The following is a 6,409-nucleotide window of genomic DNA, read 5'->3' as shown; positions in this document are numbered from 1 at the left end:
CCCAACCCCCTGCTATTCCTCCCCTAGCCCCCCAACCCCAGGCCCCAGTGTGTGATGTTCCCCTCCCTGTGTCGGTGTGTTTTCATTGTTCAACACTCATGAGTGAGTGAGAACACGCAGTGCCTGAACACCAGCAGCTTTCTAAACAAACAGATACAGTAAAATTTCCCTCATCCGTTTACTCAGTCCCATACAATTAATTCTTATTCTGCTGGCTTCTGAGTTAAACACACAACTATTTGCTTCTAACCTACAACAGCCCCGGAAATCCTGACCCATTCCACTGGTAATAGTCTAAGAATTTTCTAGGTAATGTCAGCCCGGCTCAGTTAGAAGTACCTGGTACAGTCCTTTCCCATAAAGTTCTGAGACTGTCCTTGGTTGGAAAGACCAACTGCAGCCTGTGGCTTATAGCAGTAAACCTCTGAGGCATTGTAAATGACAGAGACTAATACGGCTGTGGTTAATTTATTACAGACCATTTTAAAATGTGAAAGGTCTGGGCTGATGCGATGGCTCACACCTGCAATCCCAGCACTTTGGGAGGCCAAGTTGGGGCGGATCACCTGAGATCAGGAGTTCAGGACCAGCCTGGCCAACATGGCGAAACCCCTTCTTTACTAAAACTACAAAAAATTAGCCAGGCATGGGTATGTCATGCCTGTAATCCCAGTTACTCAGGAGGGTGAGGCAGGAGAATCGCTTGAACCCAGGAGGCGGAGGTTGCCGTGAGCCGAGATGGCGCCACTGCGCTCCAGCCTGGGCAGCAGAGTGAGACTCTCACTAAAATAAAATAAAATGTGAAAGGTCTGATGAGGGTTCAAATTGGAATCAGGAAACTAACAAGGAAATTTAGCTGTTTCTGCAGCACGCAAAACAGAGATAATAAACCATTTCCAAAATTTAGACAAAAACACCTCTAAAGATAATTGATTACATCTGTCTGCACAGAAATCAGTAAATATTACCTCTGATTCATAGAAATAGATGAACATAATTTGGACAGAGGAAAGAAAATCTTGAGGTAGAATGTATGATAATATAGAAGCATATATATATATATATATATATATTTTTTTTTTTTTTTTTTTTTTGAGACAGGCTCTGACTCTGTTGCCCAGGCTGGAATGCAGTGGCACTTTCATGGCTCACTGCCACCTCAACTTCTTGAGCACAAAACATCCTCCTGTCTCAGTCTCCCAAGTAGCTGCGACTACAAGCATGCACCACCATGCCTAGCTAATTTTATTTTTATTTTTTGTAGAGATGGAGGGTCCCAGTTTATTGCCCAAGTTGGTCTCGAATACTTGGCCTTATACGGTCTCACCTCAGCCTCCCAAAATGCTGGGATTATAGGCATGAGCCACTGCTCCTGGACATATATATTTTTTTTCTGGTACAAAGAATATCAACTAAAGAGATTCAGGCCAGGAGCAGTGGCTTCACACCTGTAATCCTAGCATTTTGAGAGGCTGAGACAGATGGATTGCCTGAGCTCAATTGGAGTTTGAGACCAGCCTGGCCAACATGGTGAAACCCCGTCTCTATTAAAATACAAAAAATCAGCTGGGCATGGTGGTGGGCGCCTGTAATCCCAGCTACTTGGAAGGCTGAGGCAGGAGAATTGCTTGAACTCTGGAGGCAGAGGTTGCACTGAGCTGAGATCATGCCACTGCACTCCAGCCTGGGCAACAAAGTGAAACTCTGGTTTAAAAAAGAGAGAGAGAGAGAGAGAGAGAGAGAGAGAGAGAGAGAGACAGAGATTCAGTAACAGTAGAGTAGAGCCTAGATACTTTACAGATGTCTATAGCTCTCTAGTCCATGAGTCTCATGTGCATCCTAACGAAGACACACTGGCTTTGAGCATGGCAGATTCAAATTAAAGAGGGAAGGCTGCATTATTATTTAAATAATAACTGAACTTGGCCGGGTGTGGTAGCTCACGCCTATAATTCCAGCTCTTTGGGAGGCCAAGATGGGCAGATCTCTGGAGACCAGGAGTTCAAGACCATCATGGGCAACATGTCAAAACCCCATCTCTAGAAAAACACAAAAATTGCCAGACATGGTGGTGCTTGCTTGTGGTCCCAGCTACCAAGGTAGGCTGAGGTGGGAGGATCATCTGAGCCTGGGGAGGTTGAGCCTGCAGTGAGCCATGATTGTACCACTGTACACCAGTCTGGGTGACAGATACCCTGTCTCAACAAAATAGGAAAGGAAAGAAAGGGAAGGGGAAGGGGAAGGGGAAGGGGAAGGGGGGAGGGGGAGAGGAAGGGGAAGGGAAAGGGGAGGGGGAGTGAAAGGGGGGAGGGGGAGGGGAAGGGGAAGGGGGGAGGGGGAGGGGAAGGGGAAGAGGGGAGGGGGAGGGGAAGGGGAAGGGGGAGGGAAAGGGGGGAGGGGAAGGAAGGGAAGGGAAAGGAGAAAGAAAAGGAGAAAGGAAGAAGGAAACTGAACTCATAGCTGATAATACTACACTGTTGTTGCCAATATCATCAGGAAAAGCATGACCAGGACTTTTATAAAAAACTCAGAAAACTCAACAGACCTATTTCATGAGTTCTAGTTCATACGTGAATGAGCTCATGAGGGCGTTCTCCTTGAGGATGAAAACATCCAAGGGACAGCCAGGAGCAGTGGCTCATGGCTGTAATCAGTCCCAGCACTTTGGGAGGCCGAGACAGTGAATTGCTTGAGTCCAGGAGTTTGAGACCAGCCTAGGCAACATGGTGAAAACTCCATCTCTACTTACAATAAATAAATAAATAAATAAATAAAAGTAGCTGGGCATGGTGGCGTGTGCCTGTAGTTCCAGCTACTCGGGAGGCTGAGGTGGGAGAAATATCTGAACCTGGGAGGTTGAGGCTGCAGTGAGCCGAGATCACGCCACTGCACTCCAGCCAGTGTAACCCCAGGAAACCCCTCAAAACAAAACAAAAATATAATGGACAAGGCCGTTGTCTCAGGGACTTCCCATAAAGCATGCAATTTAAAAATATTTATATGAATAATATTTTATTCACACAAATTTAGCCAGAACATCTCTTCCAAATTGATAACTCTTCCCATCCAACTTTTTAATTAAACCTAATTATTTCTTGCATTTTTTTTATCTAAATGGAAAAAGCAAATCTTTGTGATTTTCCAGGAATACTCAGCAAATCTCAAAGATCATTTTAGGTGTAGAACATATTTTGAAAGTTGTTTTTTTTTTTCTCTATTTGGAATTTAGAATCCAATTTAGGAAGGCAAAAATCAAAACAGTTGTTGGGGAGATGTGGACATTTCATTAAGATAGAATCTTGGGTGCCTGTAATTGTGACACGAAGCACTTAAAAATAAGCATCGAAGGTAACAGAGATGGTAAAGAACATCAGCTTCTTCGAAAGTGAGAACTTCCAAAATAAATTGATTATTTAGGGGGAAAAATACTTTTGTTTTTTTCCCCCCCAATCAGAGATAAGACAAAATAAAAAATACATCATAGAAATGATTAAGACCAGCACTCTTTGCTCTCTGTGCGATCATGTAGAAAGTAAAGAATAACTTTATATATTGGAGTAAACCAAGCCCATCAAGATTGAGCAAACTTCATTACAATTTCAGTGCATTTCATAGCTTCTTTTCAGACTCAGATATGGACAAACCAAGGCAAGTCAAATTTAGTTTTGAGTTTTATCCTTTTTAATGCTCTTTTATATCCTGGGTAAAACTAATGCTTTACATGAGCACAGCGTTTCCCTTTCAGTGGGTCTATGAGGTCAAAACAATTTTCATATTAATACTGAAAAGTTATTTATATTAACGTACAATAAGTTCATAATTTTTATCTTTAAATGAGTCAGTCACAAGTATTTTAGGCCAATCATGTTGGCTCACACTTGTAATCCTAGCACTTTGGGAGGCTGAGGATTACTTGTGGCCAGGAGTTCAAGACCAGCCTGGGCAACATAAATAAAAAGTTTTGTTTTGTTTTGTTTTGTTTTTGAGACGAAGTTTCGCTCTTGTTACCCAGGCTGGAGTGCAATGGCACGATCTCGGCTCACCGCAACCTCCGCCTCCTGGGCTCAGGCAATTCTCCTCCTCAGCCTCCTGAGTAGCTGGGATTACAGGCATGTGCCACCATGCCCAGCTAATTTTTTTTGTATTTTTAGTAGAGACGGGGTTTCACCATGTTGACCAGGATGGTCTCGATCTCTTGACCTCGTGATCCACCCGCCTCAGCCTCCCAAAACGCTGGGATTACAGGCTTGAGCCACCGCACCCGGCCCAATAAAAAGTTTTTAAAAATTAGCCAGGCATGGCCGGGTGCAGTGGCTCACACCTGCAATCCCAGCACTTTGGGAGGCCGAGACAGGCAGATCACCTGAGGTCGGAAGTTTGAGACCAGCCTGACCAACCTGGAGAAACCTCGTCTCTACTAAAAACACAAAATTAGCTGGGCGTGGTGGTACATGCCTGTAATCCCAGCTCACTGGGAGGCTGAGTCAGGAGAATCACTTGAACCCAGGAGGCGGAGGTTGCAGTGAGCCGAGATCACGCCATTGCACTCCTGCGGGGGCAACAAGAGCAAAACTCCATCTCAAAAAAATGACAAAAATTAGCCAGGCAGAGTGGCAAGCAACTGTACTCCTAGCTACTTGGGATGCTGAGGTGGGAGGATCACTTGGGCTCAGGAATTCGAGGTTACAGTGAACTGTGATCATGCCACTTGCACTCCAACCTGGGTGACAGTACAGGACACTGTCTCAAAAGAATTAATTCTTTTTTACTAAATATTGATAGCTACAATGCACATAAACAAAAACTGTGGGGGATCTTCATGAAATCCCAAGAGTGGAAAGGGTTCAAGAGAGCAAAAAAATAAAAAAGTCTGAGAACCTCTGCTTACATAAAGATGGATCTCTTGGTCACTATTGCTTCTAGTGTAATCTAAACCACTCATATGAATTTTTATTTGATACCAAAGTTTTACTTTTTTTTTTTTTTTTTTTTTGAGACAGAGTTTTGCTCTTGTTACCCAGGCTGGAGTGCAATGGCACGATCTTGGCTCACCGCAACCTCCGCCTCCTGGGTTCAGGCAATTCTCCTGCCTCAGCCTCCTGAGTAGCTGGGATTACAGGCACGCGCCACCATGCCCAGCTAATTTTTAGTATTTTTAGTAGAGACGGGGTTTCACCATGTTGACCAGGATGGTCTCGATCTCTTGACCTCGTGATCCACCCGCCTCGGCCTCCCAAAGTGCTGGGATTACAGGCGTGAGCCACCGCGCCCGACCCCAAAGTTTTACTTTTTACCAAAGTAATTGACTTCTCTTTTGCAGGTCAAGCTTTGGGGTGGAGAGAGGGTAACTAATTAAGACGTCTGCTTTATCCAGCGTGGGAGCTGACTAGCAAAGATAACGGTACAACTTTATAGAGCCGCACATACTTTTTTCACCTTTAAAAAATGTCCATTAATATAATCCTAAAAATTTCACATAGCACATATATTATCTTATGTTTTTTATATGGCATATAAGCAGAAGTATATAAACTTTAAGTTATGTTTAGTAAACAGTGTTCCTATCTTTGGGTATCAGTTATGTAGGTATCAATGATTATTCATTAAATAACCCAATTTAGTATCAGTTCAGGTTTTGTCAACACAGGGTTTTGTTCTGTCTCCCAGGCTGGAGTGCAGTGGTGCAATCATGGCTCATTGCAGCCTTGAACTCCTGGCTCAAGCAATCCTCCCACGTCAGCGTCGGGAGTAGCTAGGACTACTACAGGCGCACAGTGCCTAACTAATTAAAACTTTTTTTTTTCTGTAAGGACTAGATCACACTTTCTTGGCCAGGCTCGTTTCAAACTTCTGAGCTCAAGTGATGCTCCTGCATCTGCCTCCCAAAGTGCTGGGATTCCAGGTGTGAGCCAGTGTACCTGCCCTCAGTTTAATGTTTTGTTTTGTTCTAAGACAGAGTTTCACTCTTGTTGCCCAGGCTAGAGTGCAATGGTGCGATCTCAGTTCACTGCAACATCCACCTCCTGAGTTCAAGGGATTCTCTTTCCTTAGCCTCCTGAGTAGCTGGGATTACAGGCGCCCGGCCAGTTTTTTGTATTTTTTAGTAGAGACAGAGTTTCACCATGTTGGCCAGGCTGGTCTTGAACTCCTGATCAGGTGATCCGCCCGCCTCGGCCTCCCAAAGTGCTAGGATTACGGGCTTGAGACACCGTGCTGGCCTGATCTTTTCCCTTCTTGATCCAGTTATTTTGACTTTGAGCAGGAAAGTTTGTGTCCTATATCAGGGTTTGATGCCTGACCTAAAGACATGCTGTCACTAGCAGAAGAGGAATTAGAGGGAACAAATGAATGAACAGTGAGTTGGGAGGAAAGAGTGGATGAATAAGTAAAGCTCCCTCGGGGGCAAGTA

Source organism: Saimiri boliviensis, chromosome 11, assembly GCF_048565385.1.
Source record: "Saimiri boliviensis isolate mSaiBol1 chromosome 11, mSaiBol1.pri, whole genome shotgun sequence".
Lineage (NCBI taxonomy): Eukaryota > Metazoa > Chordata > Mammalia > Primates > Cebidae > Saimiri > Saimiri boliviensis.
This window is presented reverse-complemented; position numbering follows the sequence as displayed.